The 12,319-nt window shown below is 35.7% G+C and overlaps 1 protein-coding gene across 1 annotated transcript in view; it reads left to right on the top strand.

Annotated features, from left to right (window-relative positions):
* The first annotated feature begins 501 nt into the window (after positions 1-501).
* LOC129227351 (septin-9-like) overlaps positions 502-12,319 on the top strand; it is a 54,313-nt gene continuing 42,495 nt past the window's right edge. The window contains exon 1 of the mRNA XM_054861896.1: positions 502-604. The gene's annotated coding sequence lies outside the window, so the exon portion shown is untranslated. The remainder of the gene's footprint in view (positions 605-12,319) is intronic.

Raw genomic sequence — 12,319 nt, 5'->3', positions numbered from 1 at the left:
GTGAAAGTATTTAAATTAATTTTTTTTAATTATTTTTTTGTTAAAAACTTCTCAGAAATTTTTTTAAAAAACCCAAAAGTGGGCTAAATAATGGGTTTTCTAAATGGGTTTTTTCAAAAAAAAAAAAAAAACATTGGGTCCAACCCAATTGAGTCCAACCGGCCAACCCTGCTTCGTACCAATATTATTTTTTCTGTATGAAGAGAACGGGGTCAAGTACTATTTCAGTGGAAATTTTTTAGATTACTTACAAAAACTGTTACTCACTTATAGACTCGTAACTTGTACGATTTTGCCACATGCAATTGCTGGACGAAACGACATGTAATCTTTATCTGACACAACAGAGCGACCCTCAATTTGACCCCATAAACGCAGTCCTCTCGTTAAACTGACTGACACTTCCGTGTTGATGGCGGAAATCAACTGCAATTTTATCACATTTTGGGTGTGTTAACAACAGCGAAAAAGAGGAATCGAATGGCTCCGGCGCTCGGAAGTCAAAAAGTTGTGTTCGTCTTTCTGGTTGGAAAGCTTTATGCGTCTGGGGTTTACTCCTTGGGCTTTGGAATGTTTCTTTAGGTGTGGAAGCTCTTTTGATCAGGTATGTCTGATCTTTATCTTTATTATTATTACTAATAATAAAGCTGAAAGTCTCTCTGTCCGGAGGATGTCTGGATGTCTGTAGGATGTCTGTGACGCGCATAGCGCCTAAACCGTTCGGCCGATTTTCATGAAATTTGGCACAAAGTTAGTAGCATGGGGGTGTGCACCTGGAAGCGATTTTTCAAAAATTCAACGTGGTTCATTTTCTATTCCAATTTTAAGAAAATAAATATCATAAGATGTACGAGTAAATTACGAAATTATCATAAACGTGGAACCGTAACATGGGCACAAGCCAATTGGCGAGATACGAAATTATCATAACGTGGAACCGTAGCATGGGTACAAGTCAACTGGCGAGAAAATTCACCATACATTATTTGTAAATATACAGGCGAACCAAAAGACCTTTTCATTCTTCTATTACGGGCAAAGCCGTGCGGGTATCACTAGTAAATTCATAAAGGTTTTGCTATTGATGTAAATTTTTAACCTTCCGTTCGTTGTGCAGCCCTTTCTGACACTTAGAGCAGGAATTAGTAACTGGAGGGAGCAAGTCCAATCATTGACTTAGGAGAAGCTGAGGCAAAGATCCCAGGTCACGTGATTCAACTACGACGAAACGGAGACACGTTTTGCGTAAAACTAATGAAAAAACCCCGATTTTATTCAATACTTTACTTTCAATGCTGTCATGTGATTTAGAATCTATGTTCAAGAAGATATGTAAGTCTTTACTCTCTCCACCTCTTGTTTCTTCTGAATGTTCTGACATGGTTAGTCGCTTTGCGCCTACCAGGTGTTTCCAGTGGCGGATTTGACTTGACTTCCTATTTCTATTCCTATTCAGAGTCACAACTGACTACAACTGTATTTATGTCGAGGACTGCATACTAAGTGCCTTGCCTCCATTATTTTATATACCGATAGATGGCAGCACCATCACCGGATCGAACAGTTAATGAGAATTTAGAACTAGTCCAGGAGCTAATAGCTACCTGGTGCTAGCACCCCCAGAGGTATCGTTTCACTTGGAGGACATTGAGACCACGAGCATATTTAACGTCGCCCAGTCCCCTTTAATGACGACGGTGGGTCTTCGACCATCGAGGTTCGAACTCAGGACCCTCCGGCCCCGAATCCGACACTTTACCGATCGGGCTACCACGGCCCTTGACTTGACTTGATTCTCTTAACGCCTAGTGGCGCATGGGGCCGCTAGCGTGGCATTCCATCCCAAACGATTTAATGCCGTCTCCCTGGCACTCCCCCAGCTTGGCCAACCAAAGGCATTTCTTTCTTATATGGCTATCTGACGCCAGGTTAGCTTTGGACGCCCGCGCTTCCTCTTGCCATCAGGGGTCCACGTGAGAGCAGTTCTTGTAGGGTCTATTGCCTGCATTCTGAGAACATGTCCTATCCATGACCATCTGTGCTTTTTTATCAGTGTGGTTATCGGCTTGCAGTTTGTACGTTTGTACAGGTCTGAATTTGATATTTTATTTGGCCAGTATATGTTGAATATTTTTCTCAGGCTTTTAGTTTGAAAGGCATCAAGCTCTTTTTCTTGCTGTCTAGTTAGCTTCCATGTATTGCTGCCATAGAGTAGGACTGCTCTAACTGTTGAATTGAAAATTTGTATTTTGAGTTTTGTGTGTATGTTGTTAGATTTCCATATTTTATATAAAGATATAAAGGTGGGCAGATTTTCCTTTTCGCAAATGTCGCAAGGTCCTGAAAAGGATCTAAAAAGGTACATGAAAAATATTTTACGTTGCTCTGTTTTTTTTTTCCCCGGAGGCTCCTAAAAATGCATTACGACGGGCCCCCAAACCTGTAAAACCCCTCCTGAGTGTTTCCAACTATTTGAAAACTAAGTTAAAAGCATTTTAGTTTAAAATTGTTACCTATTTAAGAGCATTTAACTGTTAAAATTTATTAAGCTCTGACCTTGGAAACACCAATTGACGCCAGAGGAGAGAAAAGTGCACCCACTTGTAAAGTGCGCTCGACTAATGGAAGATTAATATCTTTGATTCTTAAATTTTCATGTAGTAAATAGTGATGTTCCGGATATCCGTATCCGTATCCGCGGATATCCGAGGGAAAGTAAAGATCTGTATCCGTATCTGTTACTTTTTTGACGGATCTTAAACGGATCATTTCTATTCTAAAATATTTTAAATATTTGAATAAAAGACTCTTAAATTAGGGTTAAATTAGGTTATATTCCCTATTCAAATTATAAGGTATCATTTCAGAAGCTAATTTGTACTCCCCTCCCCGTTGCAAAAAGGAAGGGGAAATAAGTTTTAAAAGTGTGTATCAGTGTGTATTTTTGTGGCATCGTAGCTCCTAAACAGATGAACCGATTTTGCTAGTTCATTTTTCGTTCAAAAGGTGACTTGATCGAAAGTGTTCTTAGCTTGGCTTCGTTTTTGTAGAACTTTAATTACCGGAGATATTAATTAAAAACCAATTTAACATTTTTCACAATTATGGTAGTAAAAATTTACCCGTACGTTTAAAATGTTGGCCCTAATTGAAAGAACGAAGTTTTCTGCTTTTGATATTTATTTGAAACTTCCTACTTATCTACAGTAGGAGCTATAATTTTGTTAAGAAAGTTTTAAATGCAATTCTAAGCCTTTTTACCCGTGATTGGTAGCGATTTAATAGTCGGAAGATAAGGAGAAAAAGCTCAATGATTTAAAAATTTTACCTGCTGTCAGTTCATATTTGTTAACAAATGTGTGTTCTGACCTGCAAAATTCATCTTAATATGAGATCGGCTCTCTGGGACATGTTTTGTTTTTTTTAATTTTTAAATTAATATCAGTTTTTGTTATTGATTTGGGGTTTCTGTTATTCTTCATTTTTGTTTTTCTCGGCATCCTTTAAAAAAAGTGAGACTAAATTTTCTATTTACTGTTTGTAAAGGTGTTCCCGGCTCTGCATTTCGTCGCTCGGAGAAGTTCGGTGGAATGGGTCAGCGCTGCATTTATGCTGAAATAAAATGGGAAAAATTATTTCTAGCCTGTCCAGTAGCAGCTTTACAATCTTGCTCCTGTATTCTACATCTACCGAGTACGCTAGAAATAATTTTTCACATTCCATCAAGCATTAATGCAGCGCTGTCCATTTCCTTCCAACGCTCCCTCAATTTTAACGGAGATTTCTTTAAAGAGTAAATCATAGTCTTGATTATATTTTTGCCGCAGTTGACATTTTTTGAAGAAACTGCCATTATTCTGACGGGAATACCTTCCGTAACAAATTTTACACTTGGATAGTTGAATTGGGTAAAAAAAAATTTTGAGATCCGTATCCGTATCCGCGGATCTTGACACTACTGATCCGGATCCGTATCCGCGGATGTACTTTTTTAACGATCCGGCACATCACTAGTAGTGAATATGGTTTAGTCAACATGAATGTGAACGTGAACCAGTGTTTCGTCTTACGCGACCGTTACATTACGCGAACCGTTGTTTCGTCTTACGACATTGTTTTCGTCAGTTCTTGTATGAACGACAAAAGGAAAACACATAGTCATTAAAGAGAATGGAAAGTTATGCCTTTTATTACACTCACAAATAAGCTCTCATCAAATTTATATTTTTAATCAATGACTAGCGTATCCGGTCACGGCTTTGCCGGTGGTAAAAATGCAAAATAAGTTGATTGCGACCCCATTGTTACCGTATTCACTTTCAGCGTACTAAATGCTTTCATTGTCTTCGACTTAAAATCATTGCTTTCTTACATATCGCCGAACTTTTGTGATAAGTCTTAATATTTAATTTAGAAATTTAGCTTTCATCTGATGATAGAAATATAGAAAAGTCTTTTATTAGCGAAACTCAGTCTTGGGCTCTACGGGGGGGGGGGGGGGGGGTAATAGGGAAGTTTTCGATTTTTCAATTTTATTTTTATATGATAGAGTAACATGTATGAACATCAGAGGTGAAAAAAATTTTGCGATACGATAAGTAGTTTTTTTTAAATTAATTTTTAAAGTTCAAGCCATTGTGACGTCAAATGGCACAGGAAGTGACGTCATGCGCTCTTCCGCCGCGGGAGAAGCCGAAGGACGTGCAGTTGGCTTCGAAGACGAAACGTAGGGCTTACCTCTTCGCATTTAACTCTTCGCGTTTCTGGAACATTAAACCTCTCATCCTCTCGGAAATATTCGAATACCATCATTGACGTTACTTGAGGAAGATTATTAGATTGTACTTTAACGAATCCGGCCTCCATAGTGTGTTCAAAAGGATTACTGAATTTCTAAAAAATAAAAATATCAGCGCGCTCAAAATGTTCGTAGCGAAAACAAGGGATCTTCGGCGGAAGGCTGCCCATTAGTGCCCTGTGACGTAAGCTCGTGTCGTTTCAGAAGAGCGCACTTTTGCGCGTGCATTTTAAAAAATTTATTAGAAATCAATTACGGTGTTTTAAAATTCGGCGATGGTGATTTTTTTTTTTTTTTTTTTTTGTTTTGAGAGTCAATTAACAATATCCAATAGTCAAAATATGAACGTTTAATAGGTTGCAACTTCCCTATTAGTAACATTTCTCTCCTTGCATTCGGAGAGTGTGGTGCTTGCATGAAGTTTTGATCTCTTCTCTTCCCGAAATACCATTCTGCCGATTCACTACCAGTTTCACAGCATTATTAACAGCTTTTGAGTGTGACTTGGGGACGTTTTACGGAATTATTCAGAAAGCTTTAACAGGTTTAAAAATTAACTTTGTAGGAATCCGATGGAAGAAATCGAAGCTATAAAAACAAACGTAAACGACCAAAAGTATTAGTTAATCCGTAATGTCAGTATAAATACAGAAAGGAATCTCCTTTGATCACAAGGGCGCCCATATGGTGAGGTAAGAGGGGACTCAAGCCCCCCCCCCCCTTAGAATTAAGAACTCCCTTGCTTTTTGTCCCCTTTTTTTGGCAAAAGATAAGATAAGATAAGATAAGATAAGATAAAATTTATTAACAAACAAAATACACATACATAACAGTAAGCAAAATTAAAAAAAGTAAAGTTAAAAAACTTACAAATTATAAAACATAAATTACAAACTTCATAACAAAACATTAAGAAAATCTTGACTATAGTTCAACGCGAGTTAGTATTAAATTTAACACTAAAGAGCGCCAAAGGCACTGTCCGCAGTGTTTTTTAATTGATTTAGTATGGAGTACAAACACAAATATGTATTAACAGAAATATTTACAAATTAATTTTACACAAGTAGTAAAAATTTTACACAGAACAATTATTGGACTGTTTGACTCCAGAGGAAAAAAAAAAACACAATAACTCGCATTGAAACATTCAATAGTATAAAAATTACAATACAAAATCCCCCCCGGTTGGCAAGTCAGTATATTTTATCAGCTAAAAGTTAATTGTTGATACAATGTCATTATTTTGTATATATTCATTGACCCCTTTTTTATATTTTTTAAAGTTCTTCTCATTCCTAACATCTTCCGTTAGTTCATTAAACAGCCGCGGTGCCAAGTAAAAGAATTGTTTTTTAATAATCGTTTTATTTGGTTTTATAACTTTATATTGTTTACCTGAAATTCGAGTATTATATTGTTTTTCATTAATTTCAAACCAGTTATTGTTGTTATGCAAAAAATACAATATTCTCTGTGCATATATTTTTCTGATATTATAGATTTTCTCTGACTTTTGTAAAATAGTATCGTTTTTATTAAGTTCTTGTTTAGCTCCATAAATTATTTTCAAAATTTTTGCATAAGTTCTATTTAAATTGGTAAGATTTGTTTCATAATCGCCTCCCCATGCACAAATACCATACGTAATTATTGAGTTAATCCAAGCATAAAATAAACATCTAAGAAACTTTTTCCCAACTATATTTCTCAATAGATAGAGCCAATGTATTCTACCTCTTAATTTTTTCACAAGTTTATCAGTATGGCATTTCCATCTTAAATTTTCACTAAAAGTTATACCTAAATAATTTATATTTTCGACTCTTTCTATGGTAGGGCAGTTACAGTTATTTGTGCAGTCACATGTTGGTTCGTGATATTTTATGCGTAAATCAATTTTATTAATTCCATTCTTTTTTAAATCAAACTTTATGTATTTTGTTTTATTTATATTAAGAGATAACATATTGTCAGTTAACCATTTATTTATAGCAGTTAAATCAAGTTCCATTTGGTTTTTTATATCATTAATGCTCTTTGCAGAATATGTTAATGCTGTATCATCTGCATATAGAGTAATTGTACCGTATAATTTAATGTATGACATGTCATTAATATATATTAAAAAAAGTAATGGACCTAAAATTGATCCTTGAGGGGCTCCCGTTTTTGTTGTTTTATATTTGCTTATACAGTTATTTAGTTTTGTTGCTTGTTTTCTGTCCGTGAGATAGGATAATATCCATTTGTAAGGCATTCCTCTTATTCCAACATTGTATAACTTTTTTATCAAACTCTTTATGCTTACACTGTCAAATGCTTTACGTAAATCCAAGAATACTGCTGAAGTTTCATAGTTTTCGTTAATGTTCGCATAAATTTCACCTGCTAATTTTAATACAGCTTTTTCAGTATTTCTGTTTTGCCTAAATCCGTATTGTGCGTTATGGAAAAAATCATATTTTTCTAAGAAATTCATCAACTGAGAGCTATAACATTTTTCCAATAATTTTGAGAATATTGGCAGAACTGAGATAGGTCTGAAATTATTACAGTCATCTTTAGCACCTGATTTGTGTATCGGTGTAATTATTGCTTTTTTTAGATCTTCTATGAATTCCCCTCTTTGTAGACTAATATTGATTATTTTTGTCACAGTTTCTATATGATAATTAGCAATTATCTTAAGTGCATTACTTGTAATTCCGTCATGTCCCGGTGTTTTGTCATTTTGCATATTATCAATAATATTTTTAACCTTACTTATTTCCATTGGGTAAATATACATAGAATTTGTTTGGTGTGTTATGTTATTATCATAGTTTGATGCTTTATCGCCGTTTATTTCCACACAACAATTTATAAAAAAGTCATTAAATTTTTCAACTAGTTCATTGCTATTATCTACATCGATGGAATTCTTATTCTTAATCCCTGTAATATCTTTAATAATATTCCATTGTTTTCTTCCATCTTTTCCAGCATGGACAAATTTTTTATGAAAAAAATCCTCTTTTTCTTTTTTAATCAACTTTTTTAATTGTTTATTGTATTCTTTATAATTATTTTTATATTCCTTATTATAAGGAAATTGTTTTGTTTTTTTATATAATTTTTCTTTTTTATTGATCATATTTACCAACTTTTGTGTAATCCATTGTTTTTTTAATTTATTAGCTTTTTTTATCTTCTTGTTTTTTTCCATGAATTCCTTAATTTTACTGATAAAAGTGTTATAAATCTCATTTATCTCCATGTTTTCATCTATTAAGCTAGAGAAATTAATTTCTTTAATATCCTGTTCAAAAGTTCTATAATCGATGCATGTTTTAATTATTTGCTCGCTACTCCGATTACGTTTCAAATGTTTTTCTAATAATTTTTTGTTATCAATTTTTACTAGTAATGCATAGTGATCGGTTATTGTTGTTTTATGTACTGCAGCTGTTACTGCTCTATCTATTCTGTAATTAGATTTATAAAAGACATGATCAATACAGGATGAGCTTAGGTCATTACACCTAGTTGGTATATCAACATATTGCTTGAAACCCATAGTGTACATAGTATTAATATAATCATTTGTTGTCGTGTTATTCTGTAAAGTATCAATGTTTATGTCACCAATATACAAAATGTTTTTACATACAATTCCTTTTACCTTTTGTTCAAGTTCTAATATATAATCATTTATACTACATTCAATAGCCCTGTAAATAAAAACTATAAAAAAATCAAGTTCCTTATTATACAAGTATAATGCCTCAGCAGTATTCATTAAAATACTCTGATCAGAAAAGTAGTATTTCTCTTTAATATAAGCTATGACTCCCCCTGATCTATTTCTTTCTCTTGTATTATAAAGTTTGTTATACCCCTTAAGATTATAATTATCAATTTCACATTCCTTAATCCATATTTCTCTTAATAACAAAATATCTATATTCATATTTTCAATTGTTATCAAGAGTTCATCTAAATTTTGCCTTATGCTCCTTATGTTCAGATGATAAATGTTTAATACCGCTGTATTGTCTTTTATAAGAAATGTCTCTGCTTCGTCCACGTTATTTAGTTCAGTGATTTTTTCAATTGAATCATAATCCATGAACACCCGTTCACCTCTCTTAATATCGTGGTCTTCCATCGCACAAAAACTGGTTTGAATTATTTCTCAATTTATCCAAGTCCTCTTTCCTCCTTACCTGTATTACTCTATCATTCTCACTTTTTCGAAGAAAGACCTTTCCTCCTTTCATCCAAACAAATTTATAATCATTTTCACTCTTGAATTTTCTGGCTATAAAATGTAATTCCTTAACCTTTCTTGTAACATGTTCATTGATAAAAATCTTTTGTTCTTCAAATTTATTGTTAATCATGGTCGTGGTTAAATTTTTATTATCTTTGGTAGCTCTGAGCCATGTATTACGTGTGAGAATATCCTTAAATCTCACTATAATTGGTTTTATTCTATTTTTAAAATATGCAAAAACATTTCTTCTTCAGCCGTTAATGAATGAGTTATTAAAAATGTCAAATTTTAATAACTCAAATCAGCACTGAAATCAGTTTCCGTGGGGAAAATATCCTGCTAAACCATGGGGAAAATATCTGAGCCCCCCCCCCCTTACAATTTTGCATATGGGCGCCCTTGCTTAATCATGCTGTCAAAAGCTCAGGACCTTTCAATTGTTAACATTGGTTAACTTGTGCTAAAGCACACAGTTCTACGACTCCATATTTTTCAAGCAACTGAGGAGATAAAAATAGTCATAAACTAATTTTAAAAAATATACTTCAGTGTAGTTGGATTAAAAAAAAAAACCTCTGTGAAATATGGATCCGTGCACTTATTAAGCCCTGAACATCGTAGATTCACTGATTCAAAGAAATGCCTACTTAGCCGGCCTTGAGAACATTATCAGTGAACAACTGCCAACATATGAAGGAATTTTAAGCACAGGGTTGAGGCAGAACCACATGCAACACACCGATACCGACAGCTCGGTTCTGCCATCCAGTTCCAGCGACTGCCGTTTCATGTTCTCGATATAGACTCATCCGTCTGGAATAGTCAATTACCGGGCAGATGCCATAAAAATCGTAAAAAATGTAAGCCACGAGCAGGTTTTCGCATCGCATCTCATAGCAGGAAACTTTCAATGAATTATGTTATCCTATTTACCTATTTTGACCTTTAGACAATGCTGAGACAGAAAAGAAACTTTGAAATTCCCCTACGGTATACTCAGGGGCGTGCACAGGGAGAGGGGAGAGGGAGAAGGAACACGTGTTGGCTCGGGCCCAATCCTGAAGTGTTGAAATATCTATAATCGCACTTTAATTGGTTAAATCAAACTTGGATCAATAACGTTTTGCTATTGGTTCAAATCTTACTTGAAGCTCTCTCAGAGGTCCTACATTTTCTTAAGTTAATGCTTTTCTTTAGTCTATATTTTATTTATTTATCTTTTATTGGTTGGTTTATATTACATGCGTATTAATTGGTTAACTTACTAATCCTGGACTAAACTATAAACAGTCTATGTGCTTAGGGCTGTGTCTAATCTGACCAATATCATTAATGCTATCTTCAAATTCGGCTACTTCCCCCCGTGCTGGAAAAGTGCCACCGTTGTCCCCATCCACAAGGAGGGCTCCGACCCCCTCTTCCCCCAAAATTACAGGCCCATTAGCCTTCTCAGGATAATGGCCAAAATCACTGAGCAGCTAATTAAATCCCTTCTTGAGGCCCACACGGCACAGCACAACATTATCCCTGATTTCCAATTCGGATTTAGGCACAAACACTCCACCAATCACCAACTTCTACGGATAACCAACCAAATGACTGAAGCCAGGGCCCTCAAGCGGTCGGCCATCGGCATATTCTTCGACATAGAGAAGGCCTTCGACCGTGTCTGGCATAAGGGGCTCCTCTACAAACTTATAGTATTGAACTTCCCAAGCTATCTCATTCAGATAATTGCTCACTACCTGGAGAGTCGGACTTTCCGAGTTAGAGTCGAAAATGCCCTGTCGGACGAAAAACCCATAGCCGCTGGCGTCCCCCAGGGATCAGCAATTAGCCCCCTTTTATATTGTATTTATACATATGACTTCCCTTCCAACCTTTTTACTTTTAGCTCCCTCTTTGCAGACGACACCGCGGTTCTTGCGGTTGACCCCAGCCTAAAATATGCCAGATTTTTTCTTCAGAAACACGTCGAAATCATTGCCTCATATTTCAATGACTGGCGCATCTCTATCAACCCCTCCAAAACAAAGGCAGTTATCTTTGCAAGGAGGGATGGTAGAGACAAAGCCCCCCGGCCCATTACCCTTAATGACTCGATAGTCCCATTCTCCAGGTAAGTGACCTACCTTGGTGTCACATTTGACAGCTGCACCACTTTCTCCTCCCACGTGAAAACAGTTACTAGCAGAGCTAAGAAAAAGGTTGGCCTGCTCAAATGCCTCACTGATAACTCAGGTGGTCTGAACCTAAAAAACAAAATCAGACTTTACAAGTCTATCATCAGACCGACGTTCACTTATGCCATCCCCATCTGGGGTCATGCGGCAAAAACTAACATGCATAACCTCCAAATCATACAAAATAAATACCTCAGGGCTGCAATTGGCAACCTTTGGTATATTCGCAACGATACCCTTCATAGGGACCTTAACATCAAGTATCTTATGCCCCACATAAGGGAGATAGCCACCCAATTCTATACCAAAATCGAAACCCACCCCAACCCTTTAATAAGAGAACAAACAAACTTTATTCGTGACATTCCCAACACTACATACCCCTCCGATACGATGTTTGTGGACCACGACCTCTCCAGTACTAGGACTGGCGCCGGTATGGGGAGATCGGGTCCGGGAAGATAACATTGATAATCTTCCTTCGTACTCCCGCCACGCGGGCCCCTCTTCGCCAGACCTGTACATAGCCTTCATGTATATATTGTCTTGTACATACTATATTTAGCCTAGTTATTATTATTAAATTGTCGCATTCATACCCCCGTTAGGGAAACCACTTGTACATATTTTATTTAGCCTAGTTTTATTATTATTCAATTTGTCTCACTCATACCCCCATCAGGGATACCTCTGTACATAGTGTAAATATTGTAAATAGGCCCTGAAAAGATTCCTTTTTTTTCCACCGACCCGTACATTAGGGTGGGCCGAAAAAACTTTTTTTGGAAATCTGTTTTTGGATAGTGCAGAAAAGTTGCTATATGGGCCCGTTATTACCCATAAAAAATTTCGCTAAATTTGTTTAATATTTAGCCGGCGCTATTTGACCTTGAAAAACGGGAAAAAAGGGCGAAAATGGACTTTTTTTTCAAAAAAAAAAAAAAAAAAAGGAGGGGGGGGGGTCAAAAATAAAAGTTTGAAGCTAGTTTCAGCAAACATTGGAAGTATCTGTCAGTGAATTAGTGAAATCCTCAAAGACATTTATACATTTCGTAGAAGATTTAGCTACGCTTCTTTAAG

Source organism: Uloborus diversus, chromosome 8, assembly GCF_026930045.1.
Source record: "Uloborus diversus isolate 005 chromosome 8, Udiv.v.3.1, whole genome shotgun sequence".
Classification (NCBI taxonomy): Eukaryota; Metazoa; Arthropoda; class Arachnida; order Araneae; family Uloboridae; genus Uloborus; species Uloborus diversus.
This window is presented reverse-complemented; position numbering and strand designations above follow the sequence as displayed.